The 22,101-nt window shown below is 40.6% G+C and overlaps 1 long non-coding RNA gene across 2 annotated transcripts in view; it reads left to right on the top strand.

The window, feature by feature from the left end:
* The window catches only part of LOC132500348 (uncharacterized), a 127,937-nt gene extending 106,321 nt beyond the window's left edge, over positions 1-21,616 (top strand). The window contains exons 3-4 of one of the 2 annotated variants that reach the window (XR_009534021.1): positions 17,579-17,713; positions 21,339-21,616. This is a non-coding gene — a long non-coding RNA (uncharacterized LOC132500348). Of the gene's footprint in view, positions 1-17,578; positions 17,714-18,072; positions 18,143-21,338 lie in introns of those variants that run through there. The other variant, XR_009534022.1, reaches the window with a different exon arrangement.
* The last annotated feature ends 485 nt before the right edge of the window (positions 21,617-22,101 follow it).

Below are 22,101 nucleotides of genomic sequence, written 5' to 3'. Positions count from 1 at the left end.
AAATAGCTCAGTTTCATTTCTTTTTATGGCTGAGTAATATTCCATTGTATTTATGTGCGACATCTTCTTTATCCATTCATGCGGTGATGGACACTTAGGTTGTTTCCATCTCCGGGCTATTGTGAATAGAGCTGCAATGAACATTTTGGTACATGTCTCTTTTTGAATTATGGTTTTCTCAGGGTATATGCCTAGCAGTGGGATTGCTGGGTCATATGGTAGTTCTATTTTTAGTTTTTTAAGGAACTTCCATACTGTTCTCCATAGTGGCTGTACCAATTCACATTCCCACCAGCAGTGCAAGAGTGTTCCCTTTTCTCCACACCCTCTCCAGCATTTATTGTTTCTAGATTTCTTGATGATGGCCATTCTGACTGGGGTGAACTGATATCTCATTGTAGTTTTGATTTGCATTTCTCTAATGATTAATGATGTTGAGCATTCTTTCATGTGTTTGTTGGCAGTCTGTATACTTCTTTGGAGAAATGTCTATTTAAGTCTTCTGCCCATTTTTGGATTGGGTTGTTTGTTTTTTTGCTATTGAGCTGCATGAGCTGCTTATAAATTTTGGAGATTAATCCTTTGTCAGTTGCTTCATTTGCAAATATTTTCTCCCATTCTGAGGGTTGTCTTTTTGTCTTGTTTATGGTTTCCTTTGCTGTGCAAAAGCTTCTCAGTTTCATTAGGTCCCATTTGTTTATCTTTGTTTTTATTTCCATTTCTCTAGGAGGTGGGTCCAAAAGGATCTTGCTGTGATTTATGTCATAGAGTGTTCTGCCTATGTTTTCTTCTAAGAGTTTGATAGTTTCTGGCCTTACCTTTAGGTCTTTAATCCATTTTGAGCTTATTTTTGTGTATGGTGTTAGGGAATGATCTAATCTCATACTTTTACATGTCCCTGTCCAGTTTTCCCAGCACCACTTATTGAAGAGGCTGTCCTTTCTCCACTGTACATTCCTGCCTCCTTTATCAAAGATAAGGTGACCATAAGTGCGTGGGTTTATCACTGGTCTTTCTATCCTGTTCCATTGACTTATCTTTCTGTTTTTGTGCCAGTACCACAATGTCTTGATTACTGTAGCTTTGTAGTATAGTCTGAAGTCAGGGAGTCTGATTCCTCCAGCTCCGTGTTTCGTTCTCAAGATTGCTTTGGCTATTCGGGGTCTTTTGTTTTTCCAAACAAATGTTGAAATTTTTTGTTGTACTTCTGTGAAAAATACCAGTGGTAGTTTGATAGGGATTGCATTGAATCTGTAGATTGCTTTGGGTAGTAGAGTCATTTTCACAATATTGATTCTTCCAATCCAGGAACATGGTATATCTCTCCATCTATTTGTATCATCTTTAATTTCTTTCATCAGTGTCTTATAATTTCCTGCATACAGGTCTTTTCTCTCCTTAGGTAGGTTTATTCCTAGATATTTTATTCTTTTTGTTGCAATGGTAAATGGGAGTGTTTTCTTGATTTCACTTTCAGATTTTTCATCATTAGTGTAAAGGAATGCCAGAGATTTCTGTTCATTAATTTTGTATCCTGCTACTTTACTAAATTCATTGATTAGCTCTAGTAGTTTTCTGGTAGCATCTTTAGGATTCTCTATGTATAGTATCATGTCATCTGCAAACAGTGACAGCTTTACTTCTTCTTTTCCAATTTGGATTCCTTTTATTTCCTTTTCTTCTCTGATTGCTGTGGCTAAAACTTCCAAAACTAGGTTGAATAAGAGTGGTGAGAGTGGGCAGCCTTGTCTTGTTCCTGATCTTAGTGGAAATGGTTTCAGTTTTTCACCATTGAGGACGATGTTGGCTGTGGGTTTGTCATATATGGCCTTTATTATGTTGAGGAAAGTTCCCTCTATGCCTACTTTCTGCAGGGTTTTTATCATAAATGGGTGTTGAATTTTGTCAAAAGGTTTCTCTGCATCTATTGAGATGATCATATGGTTTTTCTTCTTCAATTTGTTAATATGGTGTATCACATTGATTTGCATATATTGAAGAATCCTTGCATTCCTGGAATAAACCTCACTTGATCATAGTGTATGATCCTTTTAATGTGCTGTTGGATTCTGTTTGCTACTATTTTGTTGAGGATTTTTGCATCTATGTTCATCAGTGATATTGGCCTGTAGTTTTCTTTCTTTGTGACATCCTTGCCTGGTTTTGGTATCGATGTGATGGTGGCCTCGAAGAATGAGTTTGGGAGTGCTCCTTCCTCTGGTATATTTTCGAAGAGTTCGAGAAGGATAGGTGTTAGCTCTTCTCTAAATGTTTGATAGAATTCGCCTGTGAAGCCATCTGGTCCTGGGCTTTTGTTTGTTGGAAGATTTTTTTTTTTTTTTTTTTTTTTTGCAGTATGCCGGCCTCTCACTGCCACGGCCCCTCCCAATGCAGAGCACAGGCTCCAGACGCACAGGCCAAGCGGCCAAGGCCCACTGGCCCAGCCACTCCGCGGCACGCGGGATCCTCCCGGACCGGGGCACGAACCCGTGTCCCCTGCATCGGCAGGCGGACTCCCAACCACTTCGCCACCAGGGAAGCCCTGTTGGAAGAATTTTAATCACAGTTTCAATTTCAGTGCTTGTGATTGGTCTATTCATATTTTCTATTTCTTCCTGATTCAGTCTTGGCAGGTTGTGCATTTCTAAGAATTTGTCCATTTCTTACAGGTTGTCCATTTTATTAGCATAGAGTTTCTTGTCATAATCTCTCATGATCTTTTGTATTTCTGGAGTGTCAGTTGTTACTTCTCCTTTTTCATTTCAAATTCTATTGATTTGAGTCTTCTCCCTTATTTTCTTGATGAGTCTGGCTAATGGTTTATCAATTTTGTTCATCTTCTCAAAGAACCACCTTTTAGTTTTATTGACCTTTGCTATCATTTCCTTCATTTCTTTTTCATTTATTTCTGATCTGATCTTTATGATTTCTTTCCTTCTGCTAACTTTGTGGGTTTCTTGTTCTTCTTTCTCTAATTGCTTTAGGTGCAGGGTCAGGTTGTTTACTCGAGATGTTTCCTGTTTCTTAAGGTGGGATTGTATGGCTATAAACTTCCCCCTTAGAACTTCTTTTGCTGCGTCCCATAGGTTTTGGGTCGTCATGTCTCCATTGTCATTTGTTTCTAGGTATTTTTTAATTTCCTCTTTGATTTCTTCAGTGATCACTTCGTTATTAAGTATTGTATTGTTTAGCCTCCATGTGGTTGTATTTTTTACAGATCTTTTCCTGTAATTGATATCTAGTCTCATAGCACTGTGGTCGGAAGAGATACTTGATACAATTTCAATTTTCTTAAATTTACCAAGGCTTGATTTGTGATCCAAGATATGATCTATCCTGGAGAATGTTCCATGAGCACTTAAGAAAAATGTGTATTCTGTTGTTTTTGGGTGGAATGTCCTATAAATATCAATTAAGTCCATCTTTTTAATGTATCATTTAAAGCTTGTGTTTCCTTATTTATTTTCATTTTGCATGATCTGTCCATTGCTGAAAGTGGGGTGTTAAAGTCCCCTACTATGAGTGTGTTCCTGTCGATTTCCCCTTTTATGGCTGTTAGTATTTGCCTTATGTATTGAGGTGCTCCTATGTTGGGTGCATAATAATTACAGTTGTTATATCTTCTTCTTGGATCGATCCCTTGATCATTATGTAGTGTCCTTCTTTGTCTCTTCTAATAGTCTTTAATTTAAAGTCTATTTTGTCTGATATAAGAATTGCTACTCCAGCTTTCTTTTGATTTCCATTTGCATGGAATATCTTTTTCCATCCCCTTACTTTCAATCTGTACATGTCTCTAGGTCTGAAGTGGGTCTCTTGTAGACAGCATATATATGGGTCTTGTTTTTGTATCCATTCAGCCAATCTGTGTCTTTTGGTGGGAGCATGTAGTCCATTTACATTTAAGGTAATTATTGATATGTATGTTCCTATTCCCATTTCCTTAACTGTTTTGGGTTCGTTATTGTAGGTATATTCCTTCTGTTGTGTTTCTTGCCTAGAGAAGTTCCTTTAGCATTTGTTGTAAAGCTGGTTTGGTGGTGCTGAACTCTCAGCTTTTGCTTGTCTGTAAACGTTTTAATTTCTCCATCAAATCTGAATGAGATCCTTGCTGGGTAGAGTAATCTTGGTTGCAGGTGTTTCTCCTTCATCACTTTAATTATGTCCTGCCACTCCCTTCTGACTTGTAGAGTTTCTGCTGAGAGATCAGCTGTTATCCTGATGGGGATTCCCTTGTGTGTTATTTTTGTTTTTCCCTTGCTGCTTTTAATATGATTTCTTTGTGTTTAATTTTTGACAGTTTGATTAATATGTGTCTTGGCATATTTCTCCTTGGATTTATTCTGTATGGGACTCTCTGTGCCTCCTGGACTTGATTAACTATTTCCTTTCCCATATTAGGGAAGTTTTCAACTATAATCTCTTCAAATATTTTCTCAGTCCCTTTCTTTTTCTCTTCTTCTTCTGGAACCCCTATAATTCGAATGTTGGTGCGTTTAGTGTTGTCCCAGAGGTCTCTGAGTCTCTCCTCTGTTCTTTTCATTCTTTTTTCTTTATTTTGCTCTGCATCAGTTATTTCCACTATTTTATCTTCCACCTCACTTATCCGTTCTTCTGCCTCAGTTATTCTGCTATTGATCCCATCTAGAGTATTTTTCATTTCATTTATTGTGTTTTTAATCGATGCTTGATTCATCTTTAGTTCTTCTAGGTCCTTGTTAACTGTTTCTTGCATTTTGTCTATTCTATTTCCAAGATTTTGGATCTTGGAAATAGAATCTTGGATCATCTTTACTATCATTATTCTGAATTCTTTTTCAGGTAGACTGCCTATTATCTCTTCATTTGTTAGGTCTGGTAGATTTTTATCTTGCTCCTTCACCTGCTCTGTGTTTTTCTGTCTTCTCATTTTGCTTATGTTACTGTGTTTGGGGTCTCCTTTTTGCAGGCTGCAGATTCGTCCCATTGTTTTTGGTGATATTCCCAGTGGCTAAGGTTGTTTCAGTAGGTTGTGTAGGCTTCCTGGTTGGGGGGACTACTGCCTGTGTTCTGGTGGTTGGGGCTCGATCTTGTCTTTCTGCTGGACAGGTCCACGTCTGGTGGTGTGTTTTGGGGTGCCTGTTGCCTTATTATGTTTTTAGGCAGCCTCTCTGCTAATGGGTGGGGTTGTGTTCCTGCCTTGCTAGTTGCTTGGCATAGGGTGACCAGCACTGTAGCTTGCTGGTCATTGACTGAAGCTGGGTGCTGGTGTTGAGATGGAGATCTCTGGGAGATTTTCGCTGCTTGATATTATGTGGAGCTGGGAGGTCTCTTGTGGACCCGTGTCCTGAAGTTGGCTCTCCCACTTCAGAGGCACAGCAGTGACTCCTGGCTGCAGCACCAAGAGCTTTTCATCTACCTGGCTCAGAATAAAAGGGAGCAAAAGTAGAAAGAAAGAATTAGTAGAAGAAAGAAAGAGAGAGAGAAAGAAAGGAAGAAGGAAAGGAAGGAAGAAAGAAAGAAAGAAAGGAGGGAGGGAGGGAGCAAGGAAAGAAAAAGCAAGAGTGAAAGGAAGAAGGGTGGGAGGGAGCAAGGAACAAAAGAAAGACAGGAGGGAGGGAGGAAGGAAAGAAAGGGGCAGAGGGAGTGAGGGAGGAAGGGAAGGTAGGAAAAAAAGAGGGAAGATAAAGTAAAATAGAATAAAGTATAAAATATAGTAGCGTTATTAAAAATAAAAAAGTAATTATTGAAAAAAACAATGGACGGATAGAACCCTGGGACCTATGGTGGAAGTAAAGCTATACAGAGAAAATCTCACATAGAAGCATACACATATACATTCACAAAAAGAGAATGGGGGAAAAAGATCGAAAATCTTGCTCTCAAAGTCCACCTCCTCAATTTGGGATAATTCGTTGTAAAAAGAGGAAAAGGGGAAAAAGTCTGAAGTCTTGCTCTCAAAGTCCACCTTCTTAATTTGGGATAATTCGTTGTAAAAAGAGGAAAAGGGGAAAAAATCTTAAATCTTGTCCTCAAAGTCCACCTCCTCAATTTGGGATGATTCGCTGTCCATTCTTGCACTCCACAGACGCAGGGCACATCAAGCGGACCGTGGAGCTTTAATCTGCTGCCTCCGAGGCTGCACAGAGAGATTTCCCTGTCTTTTCTCTGCTCTCACAGCTCCTGGACCGAGCCCCGCCTCTGCGCATAGGTCGCCGGAGGGTGTCCGTTCTTCGCTCAGACAGGACGGGTTTAAAGGAGCCGCTGATTTGGGGTCTCTGGCTCACTCAGGCTGAGGGGAGGGAGGGGCATGCAGTGCGGGGCGGGCCTGCGGCGGCAGAGGCCGGTGTGACGTTGCACCAGCCCGAGGCACTCCGTGCGCTTTCCCGTGGAAGTCGTCCCTCGGTCCCGGTACCCCGGCAGTGGTGGGCTGCACAGGCTCCCCGGAAGCGGGGGTGGACAGTGACCTGCGCTCGCACACAGGCCTTGTGGCGGCGGCAGCAGCAGCCCCAGCGTCCCACGCCCGTCTCTGGGGTCCGCGCCTTCAGCCTCAGCTCACGCCCGTCTCTGGAGCTTCTTTAAGCAGCACTCTTAATGCCCTCTCCTCACGCACCAGGAAACAAAAGGGAAGAAAAAGTCTCTTCCCTCTTCGGCAGCTCCAGACTTTTTCCCCGGACTCCCTCCGGGCTAGCCGTGGCGCACCAATCCCTTCAGGCTCTTCCTGCCGCCAGCCCCAGTCCTCTCCCTGCGCTCCGACCGAAACCCGATACCCGAGCCTCAGCTCCCAGCCCCGCCCGCCCCGGCGGCCGAGCAGACAAGCCTCTTGGGCTGGTGAGTGCCGGTCGGCCCCGATCCTCTGTGCGGGAATCTCTCCGCTTTGCCCTCCACACCCCTATTGCTGTGCTCTCCTCGGCTACTCTGAAGCTTTCCCCCTCCGCCACCCGCAGTCTCCGCCCACAAAGGGGCTTCTAGTGTGTGGAAACCTTTCCTCCTTCACGGCTCCCTCCCACTGGTGCAGGTCCCGTCCCTATCCTTTTGTTTCTGTTTATTCTTTTTTCTTTTGCCCTACCCAGGTATGTGGGGAGTTTCTTGCCTTTTGGGGGGTCTGAGGTCTTCTGTCAGCGTTCAGTAGGTGTTCTGTAGGAGTTGTTCCACATGTAGATGAATTTCTGATGTATCTGTGGGGAGGAAGATGATCTCTGCGTCTTACTCTTCCGCCATCTTCCTCCGGACTCCCATTATTTCTTTAAGTAATCTTTCTGCTCCTTTCTTGTTCAGTTCTGCTTCTGAGACTCCAGTAATGCTTAGATTGTTTCTTTTAATGATAGCCCATAATTCACTCTTTTTCATTCTTTTATCTTTTTCTCCTCTGTGTGATTTCAAATGATCTGTATTTTAGTTTTTGTCAGACAATTTGTAGGTCTTTATTTCTTTAGGATTCGTCACTGAAGCTCTATTAGTTTCCTTTGGCAATGTCCTATTGCCTTCATTATTAATGATCCTTGTGGCCTTGCGTTTATGTCTGTTCATTTGATAGGCACCTCTTCTAGACTTTATAGACTGGTTTCAGCAAGCATAGCCCTCCAGAGTCAGTCTGTCCAGAGATTCTGGGTGGAACATCTGATGGTGTCCATGGGTGGACTTGCTGCTGGAGTCCTTGGGTAGGCACAGCTGGTGCCTGGGTCAGCAGATGGGCAAGCTTAGTGCTTGGCTACATGGGCACCAGTCCAGTGCCTGGCTCTGCAGTTGTAGACCTAGAGATTGACTGCACAGGAGCAAACCAGTACTGGGATTAACTGGCAGCCAGATTTAGTGGGACCCAATCTGGAAGCTGGGGTTATTGAGGTCATTCTCATAGTAGAATGAGCCTGGAGCCTGCGGCTACAAGAGTCAGCCTATAACCTGAGGTCTCGGATACTAGCCTGGGCCTAGCCTAGTGCCATGAGCCTGGGTCAGTGGGAGCTGGTCTAGAGTCTAGGTCTGTGGGTACTGGTCTGGCACTGGTGTGGGTCAAAAGTCTGGGTTCTAAGAAGTTGGCCTGGCATACGGCCTAGCTGGGAGCCTGTATTCACAGATGCCCACCTGGAGCCTTGTGCCAGGGCCATGGGATCCAGCTGGCACTGGGGTGAGCCAGAGCTGAGGTTCACAGAAGCCCATCAAAAGTCTGGGGCCATAGGAGGCACCCTGGGCCATTGGAGCCAGTTGGCACTGGAGTGGGCTGGGAGCCTGGGATTGTTGGGTTCCACTGACCGCCTGGTGTCATGGGAGCCACCTGGAGCCTCAGGAGCTGCCCAGGTCCTTAGGAGCTGGCAGGAGTGAAGGTGAGCTGGGAGCCTATGTGGAGCCTGGTGCCATTTATGCTGCCTGGGGCTGCAGGAGCCACTGAGGCCACTGGAGTTGGCAGGTGCCAGGGTACATCAGGGGCCAGGGTTTGTGGGAGCATGCAGGGACAACCTAAGGCCCAGGGATCAGCCTGGAATTTGGTAGGCCTCCTCTGGGGTCCATGGTAAAGTCAAGCACTCACTTCACTCTCCTTCTTCTCACACAGGGAGTGTCTGTCTCCACACCAGGCTGCCAAGGCTTGGGGAAAGGATGATAGGAGGTAGTGTGAATGTATGCTTCTTACCCTTCTCAATCCATCTTTTCTCATTTTTGTGCTTCACCCACGTGCTATAATCTCTCACCTGTGAAGTGAATCCTTCACTTTTATGAAGGTATTTTTGAATGCAGATAGTTAATCAAATTGATGTTTTTGTTGGGGTAGAGCTAGAAATTCCTATGCTGCCATAGGAATTTCTCTTGACACCTTTTTTCTAGCATTATTATTAATTCAATAAATATGTAAATATTTATTGAGAGTTACCGTGTTCCGAGTACCTGTCTAGGTATTATGGAGCTAGCAGCCTTGGATTTATGTCAAACATTATTATATCCTCCTTATCTCATAACTTATCTCTCATATTATCTGACAGATTATCTCTCTAGCTTTCTGTGCTATAGTCTGTATTATTTTGCAACATCCTTTTTATCCTACTCATTAATTCTCTTCACCTCTGTCTGCTTTTTTATAGAAAAATTCTTAATTTCAAACTAAAATTTTTATTTGTAGAAGTGTGATTTGATCTTTTTCTAACCTGCTTGTTATTTCCATCATCCTCTAGTTGCCTCAAGAAATATTATAGCTATTCGTTTATGATATTTTTCAGATTTAACTCTATTACTCTACTTGTTAAGGCTAAAAATGTAGGAGTCACCATTGATTCTTTTTTGTTCACCCTATGTCTAATTTTTGACTTCTCTTCAATACATATCCAGAATCTTTCCACTTTCTACCACTTCCACTGGTACCAGTCTGGTACACGTCACTATCATTTGTGCCTGGATTATTGCAATAGCCTCCTAACTCTTTACTTCTAAACTTGTTCACTGCCCCCCATCCCACTGTATTCTGAGCCTCAGCCAGAGTGAATGTTTTAAACTCTAATTCAGATTATGTTACTTCTGATTTTAAAATCCCTGTCTGTCCCAGTCTTTCTCAAGGTGAAAATCAAAATCCTTTCCATGGCTAGCTCAGTTCTTTACCATCTGGCACCTATTTCTTCACTTAACTCCAATTCTTTTTTTTTTTTTTTCCCTTACTTAGCTCCAGCTACATTGGCCTCCTTACTGTTCCTCAAACATGCCAGGAATGTTCTTATCTCAGAGACTGGCCCTTGCTGTTCTTTCTGGATGCCCTTCCTCTGGATATCTGCATGTGTATTGATTATCTACTGCTGCCTAGCAAATTATCTCAAAACTTAGTGATTTGAAATTTTAAATATTAGCTCTCAGATTCTTTGGGTCCAAAATTCAGGGGCGTCTTAGCTGAGAAATTCTGTCTCACCTTCTCATGGGATGCAGCAAGATGTTGACTGGGACTGTATACATCCCATGTATTTATGTATTTACTGGGCCTGGGAGACCCAATTCCAAAGAGGCTGCTCACATGTATGGCAAGTTGGTGTTGGCTATGGGTGGGAAACATCATTTCTTCTCCATGATAGCCTCTTCACAGGCTGGTTGAATGTCCTCATGACATGACAGCTGGATATCCCTAGAGAGTGATCTAAGAAGTCAAGATGGAAGAAGTCACACACTGTCTATTCTACAATACCAAGTCTTCCTAGTGTCACCTTCTCAGTGACGACTTTGTTGACCTCATGCATTTTTAACTGCAACCTGTCATCCTTGCTCCCTATTCCCTTTCCCCGTTTTTTATGGATTTTTGATTACACGTATCATCTTCCAATGTAGCAGAAGTTTAATTGCTCATTGTGTCTCTGACTGTCTCTCCCCAGTGGAACATGAAGTCTGTGAAGAGAGGGCCTTGGTTTTCTTCATTTCTGTATCCACAGTGCTGAGAAGACTGGCTCATAGTGAAAATTAGTGTTGATCATTAGTTTCTGCCTTTTCAATCTGCTAATGTCTGCTTCACTGAGGTTTTTAATTCAGTGATTGTATTGTTCTTCTCTGTGTAGTTTCTTCTGGTTCATATTTTCCCTTTCATTGTCTGCACTACTGCCTTGACTCCTATAAAGAGACACTGAGTAAACATACTTCTAAAATGTTTAGGATGTTGTCAGAAAACCTAAGTCTTCTGACTGCTCTTCTGAGTTACTCTCTTTTCAACTTCCCTGTAATTTTGTATATCCAGTGATTTTTCTATGCTAGCTTCTCCTTACAGAGAACTCTCTTGGATCGTTCTGCTCTGGTGTGAAATGGGACCTGTCAGAGGTTGTGAGACTGAGTCTTTCAAGCTGAAATGAAGGGAGAAGAATAAAGTTCCCATATATCATTTGTCAGTTTAGAGCTCTATTTCCAGAGGTTTGTAGAGAGAGACCAATGGGATAAGCTTTGCAGCAGGGAGCCTCCCTCTATTCAGAGACCACCTTTTTATGTTTATCATGGCAGCCATTATTTGCCAGGGGTATTTCCAAGGATACGCCGTGAGCGAGTGCCATGGGATCAGAAATGTAAGGCAGACACGAACTGGACACTTACTGAGTTTCCGATGGGATCACATATTGCTGTCTTACTGTCCTAACACCCCGTTTGTCCTTCTGCATGCTGCTGCTAGTGAGTTCTTTTGGGATCTCCTCACTTATTTCCCAAGCAAGGTGTTCATCTGCATGCAGACAAGCAGTTGTCTGTGCAGATTCTCCTTATGTAGAGAATTTTCTTAAAGTTTCTGGTGTGTGACTGCTATTCTTCCATGTTTTTTAATACTGGTACAGGATTTTCTCTGTATATATTGTATGTTTAGATAGTCATTTTAATATGATTTAGAGAAAAAGATGTATCCCATTCATTATTTAATCAGGAAATCAGCATGATACACTTAACATGAGGTGCTTAGAGAGAGTATCTCTGACTGTCCCATCCAAAGAAGGTCCTTTTTTTTTTTTTAATTTTGGGGCATAACCATCTATATTTTCCCCTCAGAGCACTTAAACAATTTTAAGTTATTTAACCATTTCTTTACTTATTCTTTGCTCTCTTTTATGTTGAAAGCTCTGTGTGGTTAGAAATTCTGTTATGTTTGTAGTTGTATCTCCACTGCCTAACATAGTGCCTGAAAATCAATAGTTTTAGACGAGCTACCAGGGATATGAGATAAGTGAGGTAAACAGCCTGTGTAGTCTGTCAGGCCACAAACCTTCACAACTTTCAGCTTTGTGCCCATTTTGTGGTATTCATTTCTTAAGGGGGTTGAGAGAAATATGAAAATACAAGAAAATGCCTCTAACTTTACATTTCAGGAACAGCTAAAGGAGTGAGTGTTATCACTGGCAAAATAATAAGATTTCTGAACTAAATATATGCACCATTACAAAAATACAACAACAAACCTGATTGTATTTTCTGCAGCATTATTAAAGACACAGCAAGAAGAATTGGCATTTACTTGTACAGAAAAAACACAAACTGAAGTACAACTTCAGATAACTTCCCCGTAAGATCATTAATGACAGGAAAAGTTGCCAAAGGGCATTACAGAATATTCTTTTTTACAGTATCTCCTAGAAAAGGAGAAATACCAGTTAGGTGTTTCAGATTCAGCCTTTGTAAAGGCAAGTCATCTCTGAAAATTTCTTTTAGCTGTAAAAATAAACCAGAGTAAAATATTTCAGACATTTTTTTTGACTCAAGCTAAATGTAAGCCTAGAATAATTTGCTAAAATGTCATGAGAGGAAAAAAAAGAATAGCTGCCTTTAAGCTTAACTATAGTATTTTCTTGTATCCGTGCTCAAAAAAATCACCGACTGCTATTAGCTAACAGAAAACATAAAATCAAAAGGATTTAGTATCATGGCTAATGTTCTTTATGAGCTGCACGGGCCTAGGTATTGCAGCCCATATTTTACATATGTAATTCTGCTTTGGGACTACTTTCAAACCAATGTACAATATGTTGAATTAATAATGCTTATAAGTGTAATATATATGAAGAGAGTTTGAGAAACTCTTGATGGAAGGTGATATATATTTATGAGGTGCCAGATGTTTGCCTTTAAAAGTAATTTTTACTAACCCACACTATGGAGATTTGTATTGAAGTGGTCTCTTTATGGTAGTATATTATTTAAAATATGTTCTGTGAGACCTAGGCACAATGGGGTGGATAAAAGAATAAGTACCTGTCTAAATTTTATGTATTTTTAAAAACTGGACCATTGGGGTACATTTTTTTAATGCAGGTGCAGTGGATTAGACAGAAAACAATAAAATTATATATTTCATATACAACTGCAGGTGTTGAAAATACACAGTGTTTTAATATTTTCTTTTTATTATGGAGGTAATCATGATATCATATACTTGTATGTATTTTTTTCAAGGTGTTCAGACACATCACATGAATTATTTTACATTTCATAACTTCTCTGGAGGGAAGCAGAGACAAGTATTATTGCCCCATTTTACAGATGAAGTACCTTATTACTAAATGGCCACTCTCTAAATGTCTTCAGAATATTTTCAAGCAATTTGTCAGGGATTTTCCCTCTGGCCTTCTGCAAGAAACTGGGCTGTTTCTGTTGATTGCCAGGGTCACCACTCTGGTGACTGTCCCTGCCACTGTGACTGGGACACTCAAGAATGTGTTCACTTCTTCCCAAATAAAAGGCAAAGTTCACATTGCAAATTGTTTTTTTTTCTTGTGATTCCATTTGTTTTTTAATTTTTATCTTATATTGAAGTAGTTGATTAACAGTGTTGTATTAGTTTCAGGTGTACAGCAAAGTGATTCAGTTATACATGTACCTATTCTTTTTCAAATTCTTTTCCCATTCAGGTTATTACAGAATACTGAGCAGAGTTCCCTGTGCTGTACAGTAGGTCTATTGCTGGTTATCTATTTTAAGTATAGTAGTGTGTATATGTCAATCCCAAACTCCCAATCTATCCCTCCCTCCCCCCACACACTCCCCCACTAGTAACCATAAGTTCATTCTCTAAGTCTGTGAGTCTGTTTCTGTTTTGTACATAGGCTCATCTATATCATTTTTTTTGATTGCACATATAAGCGATATATGATATTTGTCTTTCTCTGACTTATGTCTCTCAGTATGATAATCTTCAGGTCCATCTGTGTTGCTGAAAATGGCATTATTTCATTCTTTTTTAGGGCTGAGTGATATTCCATTGTATATATGTACCACATCTTCTTTATCCATTCATCTGTTGATGGACATTGAGTTGCTTCCTTGTCCTGGCTATTGTAAGCAGTGCTGTAATGGACATTGGGATGCATGTATCCTTTCGAACCTTGGTTTTCCCTGGATATATGCCCAGGAGTGGAATTGCTGGACCACATGGTAGCTCTATTTTTAGTTTTTTTAAGGAACCTCCATACTGTTCTTCATAATGGCGCTACCAATTTATATTCCCACCAACAGTATAGAAGCGTTCCTTTTTCTCCACACCCTCTCCAGGATTTATTGTTTGTAGACTTTTTTTGGCCCTGCCACATGGCTGGTGGGATCTCAGTTCCCTGACCAGGGATCTAACCCAGACCACATCAGTGAAAGTCCAGAATCCTAACTACTAGGCCATCAGGGAACTCCCATGTAGACTTTTCGATGATGGCCATTCTGACTGGTATGCGGTGATATCTCATTGTAGTTTTGATTTGCATTTCTCTAATAATTAGCAGTGTTGTACATCTTTTCATATACCTCTTGGCCATCAGTATGTCTTCTTTGGAGAAATGTCTATTTAGATCTCCTGCCCATTTTTTGATAGGGTTGTTTTTTTGATATTGAGCTGCATGAGCTCTTTGTATATTTTGGAGGTTAATCCCTTATCGGTTGCATTGTTCGCAAATATTTTCTCCTTTATTGTGGGTTTTCTTTTCATTTTGTTTATGGTTTCCTTTGCCATGCAAAAGCTTTTGAGTTTAATTAGGTCCCATTTGTTTATTTTTTATTTCAATTACTCTGGGAGACGGATCGCAAAAGATATTGCTGTGACTTACGTCAAAGACTTCTGCCTGTTTTTCTCTAAGAGTTTTATAGTACCAGGTCTTACATTTAGGTCTTTAATCCATTATGAGTTTATTTTTGTGTGTGGTGTTAGAGAATGTTCTAATTTCATTCTTTTACATGTAGCTGTTGTGTTTCCCTAGCACCACTTGTTGAAGAGACTGTCTTCTCCACTGTATATTCTTGCCTCCTTTGTTGTAGATTAATTGACCGTAGGTGTGTGGGTTTATTTCTAGGCTTTCTATCCTGTTCCATTGATCTATATTTCTGTTTTTGTGCCAGTACCATACTGTCTTGATTACTGTAGCTTTGTAGTATAGTCTGAAGTCAGGGAGCCTGATGCCTCCAGCTCCATTTTTCTTTCTCAAGATTGCTTTGGCTATTCGGGGTCTTTGGTGTCTCCATATAAATTTTTAAAATTTTTGTTCTAGTTCTGTGGAAAATGCCATTTGATAGGGATTGCACTGAATCTGTAGATTGCTTTGGGTAATATAGTTATTTTGATGGTACTGAATCTTCCAATCCAAGAGCATGGTATATCTCTCCATCTGTTTGTGTCACCTTCGATTTCTTTCATCAGTGTCTTATAGTTTTTGGAGTACAGGTCTTTTGTCTCCCTAGGTAGGTTTATTCCCAGGTATTTTATTCTTTTTGATGCAGTGGTCAATGAGATTGTTTCTTTCATTGTTAATATATAGAAATGCAACAGATTTCTGTGTATTAATTTTATATCTTACAACTTTAGTAGTTTTCTGGTAGCATCTTTAGGATTTTCTACATATAGGATCATGTCATCTACAAACAGCGACAGTTTTACTTCTTCTTTTCCAATTTGCATTCCTTTTACTTATTATTTATTTTTCTTCTCATTGCCTTGGCTAGAGTTGTAGTTCTCCATGTTTCTGCTGTCTGCCCCCTCGTGGTTGAGGTTGGTCCAGGGGCTTGTGCAGGCTTTCTGGTGGGATGGATGGGTGCCTGCCCACTGGTGGGTGGAGCTGGGTGTTGTCTCTCTTGTCCCATGGCAGACTTATGGCAAGGGGTGTGTTTAGCAGACAGCTGTGTGCTCAGGAAGACTTTAAGCAGCCTATCTGCTGATGGGTGGAGTTGTGTTCTCACCCTGTTAGTTGTTTGGCCTGAGGCGTTCCTGCACTAGAGCCTACAGGCTATTTGTGGGGTCTGGTCTTGGTGGGAAAATGTCAGCCTCTAGGAGGGCTCACGCCAGAACTACCACCATCAGTGTCTTTGTCCCTGCAGTGAGCCACAGCTTCATGCCCCCCCCCCCCCGCCTCAGGAAACCCTCCAATATTAGCAGGTAGGTCTGGCCCAGGATCTTATGATGTCACTGCTTTTTTCCCTGAGTCCTGGTAAGCACGAGCCCTTATGTGCACCCTCCAAGAGTGGGATTTCTCTTTCCCCAGTCCTATGGAATTCCTGTGATCAAACCCTGCTGGCTTTCAAAACCAAATTCTCTGGAGGTTCCTCCTCCTGTTGCCGGACACCCAGGCTGGGGAGCCTGACATGTGGCTCAGAACTTTCACTCCTGTGGGAGAACTTCTGTGACATAATTGTTTTCCAGTTTGTGGGTCGCCCACCTGGCATGTATTGGATTTGATTTTATTGTGATTGCTCCCCTCTTACTGTTTCGTTGTGGCTTCTGCTTTGTCTTTGGATGTAGGATGTCTTTTTTGTAGGTTCCAGCAATTCTTTGTTGTTGTTGATGGTTGTTCAGCAGTTCATTAGTTGTTTGTTATTATGGTATTTTCGTAAGAAGAGGTGAGCTCATGTCCTTCTACTCCACCATCTTGTCTCCACCTAGCTGCTCCTCCACAGTGTGTCTTTCTGTAATTTGAGGAGATATTCACCAGTGGTTTAAGGTGGTGGAAAGATACATTGGTCCTGGAGCTCTGGGCAGAGACAGGGTCTCACAAACTCTTCCAACAAATGCCCCATCTTGCGTGTCTCCGGGGGAGGGGCCTGCTGTGCATGTCCTGCCCCACTTGCACTATATGCTGCAGTAGGCCCCACTCTGTTTTTCTGGGACTTTGTGCTAACTTTACAACACTCTGCAGCCGGCCGATAGGCTCCACACTGTAAATTGTAATGAAATTTTAGTAAACATTTGGGAAAGTAGGTGTATGTAAAAAAAAAAAAAAGTACTTTCAACAACTGCACAGGTCCAGACCCATCACAGAACCTCCTATTGGCTTGCTTTCTGTCTTACTCCTGACCCACTTCCAGAGGCCATGGCAATTCTTCCCTTCGTACATCTTAGAGTCAGATCCACTTGAGGATCCAGGAAGACCAGAACAAATTTCTTTCCTTAATCTAAAATCCACTGCCATGGGTGCCAGAATTAACTTCTTCCCATTTATCTTAAAGGGAAGTCCACCCTCATCTATACAAGAGTATGTTGCATCTTAACACCAAGTAACACCAAATTTATGCAATAGTCAAATTCACTGTCTATTGTCTGGCTTATTTGTCTTGAATGACATCATGTATGTGACAGAAACAGCCTGGCCAGATGGGCCTGCACCCATGTCTCTTTCTCCTCATTAGGGAGTTAGTGTATAGTGGTGTTCAGTCTCACTTAAGCCTCCTGTTTTTTTTGACACACAATCCTTGCATGCAGGACAACAAACAACTCAGCAGGATCTAAAGTTCTAAGGCCAGCAGTATACTGGGACCCCGTATTCATTCACTTAATGACTGACTCATTAAACATTTATCTCAATTTTATTTATCCTTATATAAATTCACAGATTCATACACTCTTAAGAGTTGAAAGGTACCTCAGAAATCTTTTCATTTTAACTCCCATTAAACACTGGTATCCCTATATCCCCATAATGGACAGATTTTTTTTCCTTCAGTTGAACACATAAAAAAATGGAAAACTCACTGTTTTTAGACAGTTCATTTCACTGTTGGGCAGCCTTGATGGCTCTCAGGAATTCTGCATTATACCTGAAAACCTGCCCTTTCAGTCTTCTATACATTGGCTTATTTGGTGCTATCTCTTTACATATGTGAAGAGAAAAATAATGTGCCTTCCACCTCCCCTTCTTTTTTTCAGGCTAAAAACCTTACTTTATGGCAAGAGAAGAATCCGTTATTTCAGGCAGGGGGAGCAACACGACAAACTTGCAGAGCAAGCACCTTGTGAAATGAGCTCACAGCACTGGCTACAGCATGAAATTCATGAGGAGTGGTAAGAGAAAATAGAAAAGTTGGGAACGAAGCCTGGGGTCTGATTGTGGGTAGTCGTGGGCAAGAGGTTCTTTGCTGTATTTATTAGGCAGGGTCGTGATATGATCAGAGAGCTGCTTCTGCAAGAGTGCTCAGGACATGACGAGAGCATAAGTCCCAATTATAGATGAATTTTTTGGTCAGTTCTTCCACGTTAGCTTTTTCACATTCCAGTTCTTGTGTAATCCCCTTTCGCTGAGTGTAGGCCAAACCTTGTAGCTAGATTCTAACCAACAGAGGACAGTGTAAGTGCTGGGCTGTCACTTTGGTTACACAAGATTGTGACTTCCATCTTAATAGCAGACTCTATTGCCTTCTCAGCTTGCATGGTTTCATGAAGCAAGTTGATACCTTGGAAATGTCCACACGCAAGGAACTGAGAGTTCCCTCTGGCCAACTACCATGAGAAACTGAGGCCCTCAGTCCAACAGCTTGCAAAGAACAGAATCCTGCCACCAACCACCTGAACATGGAAGTGGATATTTCCCTAGTTAAGCCTTGAGGTGACTATATTTCGATGCAGATCAAAACAATTTAGCAAACCTGGAAAAGTTACAAAATGATTTACTTAAAAGCATCAGAGAACTTCAGCAGCTACAAAGACTAAAAAGAATAAGATTCCAACAAAGGGATACACTTATGGAGGAGAGCTAAGGACCTGAGCATCCTTTCAGGCATTTGTTGGTTGTAGATTTGAGATAGAAGCAGAGATCCCTAAGTAAATCTGCATATAGTGTTGCTACTAGGGGGACAGAGTGGCCAGCAGAGATTTTGGGGGTCACACAGGACTGGGTTAACAGAATGAGAGGTTTCAGGGAGCTCAGATATGGCTGTTCTCCCCCTCAGTGTATGTCCTGAGCTCTAAAACTGCGCAGAGCTGGAGGCACAGGACTAAGACCAAAGATGAAATGCCTAATAAATCAAGGGACTATATTGGCTTTGAATTGGAAGACTAGTTATTGTAACTACATCAGTTTTTTCCTGAGCTTATCTAAAGGTTCAGTGCAATTCCGACCAGAATCCTTAAGGGTATTTTTTTAGGAGAAATTGATAAACTGGTTAAAATATAAATATGGAAATGCAAAAAAAAATCTGAAACAGATGTATAAAATTGGAGAATGTACACTAACAGATACCAAAACTCAAGAACTATTATAAAGCTATAGTAATTAAGACAGTGTGTATTGGTATAGGAATAGATATATAGGCTAATGAAATGAAATTGAGAGTCCAGAAACATGCCACCTGTATATGGTCACCTGATTTATGACATAGATGACACTATAATGCCAGGGGGCAAAGATGATCTTTTCAATAAAGTATCTTGTGTCAACTGTATATCCATAGGGGAAAAAATGAAATCTGGCACTTACCTCACACTTATATAAAAGCCAATTCCTGGTGGATTATAGTTATAAATATGAAAAGTATGGCAATAAAGTTTTAAAAGATAATATAGAGGGAAATCATCTTGACCTTGGGAAAGAGAAAGACTTCTTGTATTAGTTATAAAAGTGATAACCATAAAAAATAGACTGAGAAATCAGGTTCAAATAAAAACTACTGCTTATCAGAAGACACCGTTTGAAGAATAAAAATGCAAGCTCCCCTGACCCCCACAAATGGGTGGTATGATTTTAAACACATATAGCTAAGAAAGGGTTTGTATCCTTACATTATAAAGGACTACTACAAATTGATAAGGAAAGGACAAATCCATAGATTTAGTGGCAGGACTCTGCTGTGAAGTCAAATAAGACCACATTAGCCATCAGTAAGTTAATCCCACTCTGAGATACCACTCTTCCCGTGGAAGAAGGGCTAAAGTTTAAGATAGCAAAATTTAGTGAGGATGTGGGACAGTGGAAACTCTAATACCCTGCTGTTGGGTGTGTAAATTGGTGCAACCAACTTCAGAAAACATTTTGTCATGATATACCAACATTGGAAATATTAGGACTTTTTGACACAAGTTCTAGTTGAAGGTTTGTACTAATTAGAAATACATAAATCTGAGTACTAAAAGAATTTTAACAGTAATAACAATAAGAGCCCCAACTAAAACTATAGATTGATGAAAATGAATCTCCTGAATAGAATGTGGAGCAAAGGATGCCAGGCACAAAAGAATGTCATCTGTATTATTGGATTCATAAGAGTTCAAAAGCAGAGAAATCAAAACTGTTGTGTTAAAAGTAGGAATATGGATCAACAAAAAAAAAATCCACAGAATGGGAGAAAATATTTGCAAATGAAGTGACCAACAAGGGATTAATCTCCAAAATATACAAACAAACAGCACATGCAGCTCAATATCAAAAAGAACAAAAAACCCAACAAAAAAATTGGCAGAAGGTCTAAATAGACATTTTTCCAAAGAAGACATACAGATTGCCAAGAGGCACATGAAAAGCTGCTCAACATCACTAATTATTACAGAAATGCAAATCAAAACTACAATGAGGTATCACCTCACACTGGTTAGAATGGCCATCGTCAAAAAATCTACAAACAATAAATGCTGGAGAGGGTGTGGAGAAAAGGGAACCCTCCTACACTGTTGGTGGGAATGTGAATTGGTACAACTGCTCTGGAGAACAGTATGGAGATTCCTTAAGAAACTAAAAGTAGAGCTACCATATGATCCAGCAATCCCACTTCTGGGCATATATCTGGAGAAAGCCATAATTTGAAAGGATACATGCACCTCAGTGTTCATTGCAGCACTACTTACAATAGCCAGGACATGGAAGCAACCTAAATGTGCATCCATGGAGGAATGGATATTACTCAGCCGTAAAAAAGAATGAAATGATGCCATTTGCACCAACATGGATGGACCTAGAGATTATCATACTAAATGAAGTTAAGTCAGAGAAAGACAAATGTCATATGATATCACTTGTGGAATCTAAAAAAAAATGGTACAAATGAATCTACTTACAAAACAGAAATTGAGTCACAGATGTAGAAAACAAACATGGTTACCAAGGAGGAAAGGGTGGGGGAGGGATAAATTGAGAGATGGGTAGTAACATACACACACTACTACATATAAAATAAATAACTAATAAGAGCCTGCTGTATAGCACAGGGAACTCTATTCAATACTCTGTAATGACCTATATGGGAACAGAATCTAAAAAAGAGTGGATATATGTATATGTATAACTGACTCACTTTGCCATACAGCAGAAACTAACACAACACTGTAAATCAGCTACACTCCAATTAAAAAATAATTTTAAGAAGTAGGAATATGGGTTACTTTGGGGGACGGGGTAGGGGAGAAGGGAAATGATTAGGAGGGGACAGAAAAAGCTTTTGAGTGATGGTGTTTCTATTGCTGCAAAACTTAACAGTTTAAAATAATTATTATATCAGTTTCTATGGATCAGGAATCAGGGCACAATTCAGCTGGGTGCCTCTGTCTCAGTGTCTTTCGTGAGGATGAAATTAAAGCATCAGTCAGGACAGTCCTTTCAAGCCTCAACTGGGTCTAAAGTATCTTATGCCAACTCACTAATGTGGTTTTGGCAGACCCCTGAAATTTGCTTCCAAGCTCACTCGTGCAGGTCTCTCCCCAGGGCTGTCTCACGACTTGGTAGCTGACTTGCATCAGCGTGAGTGATTTAAGGGAGAACAAGAGAAGGAATGCCAAAAGGTAAGCCATGTCCTTTGTATTATCTAAACTCAGAAGTGACATTCTATCACCTCTGCCTTATTCTTTTTGTTGGAAGCAAGTCTAGCTCAAATCATACAAGGGCATGAATAAACGGGAAGCAGGTGTCATTGAGGTCCATAGAGCTTGCCTGCCAGAGATGGCAATGGTCAATTTCTTGACCTTGGTGGAGATTATGTAATTGCCTAAGGTTATTCATTGGACTGTACATGTTCTGTGCATTTTTCTATAATATGTTATCTTTTACAATAAAAATATTTTTAATTAAAAAAATACAGTCATAGAAATTTCTTCAAGCTTCATGTCCCTGATTCCTTGAATGGAATCAAGATGCTATACAACTCCAAAGAGTCTCTTACCCACTCATTTAGATATATGGACTGTTTTAAGAATATTTAGGAAGTTTAACTAAGGATCCCACTTACAAACAGGTAAGTCCACCAGTGTTCAAAACAAAAACTGATAAATTAAATAGAGCTGATCTTTTATCAATACATGGAAGCAATTGTTCTTGAGACCCTATTCAAACATTTCTTTCTTAGCATGTTTTTTTTAGCTGCTTGAGGACAAATTCTACTTAAGAGAAAGTCTCAAATATGCCACAAATGCCACTCAGTATGAACTTAACTTTTCTAATCATAAAACCTTAATTACAATTTTCTAAATTT

The sequence above is a fragment of the Mesoplodon densirostris genome, chromosome 12 (genome assembly GCF_025265405.1).
Source record: "Mesoplodon densirostris isolate mMesDen1 chromosome 12, mMesDen1 primary haplotype, whole genome shotgun sequence".
Lineage (NCBI taxonomy): Eukaryota > Metazoa > Chordata > Mammalia > Artiodactyla > Ziphiidae > Mesoplodon > Mesoplodon densirostris.
This window is presented reverse-complemented; position numbering and strand designations above follow the sequence as displayed.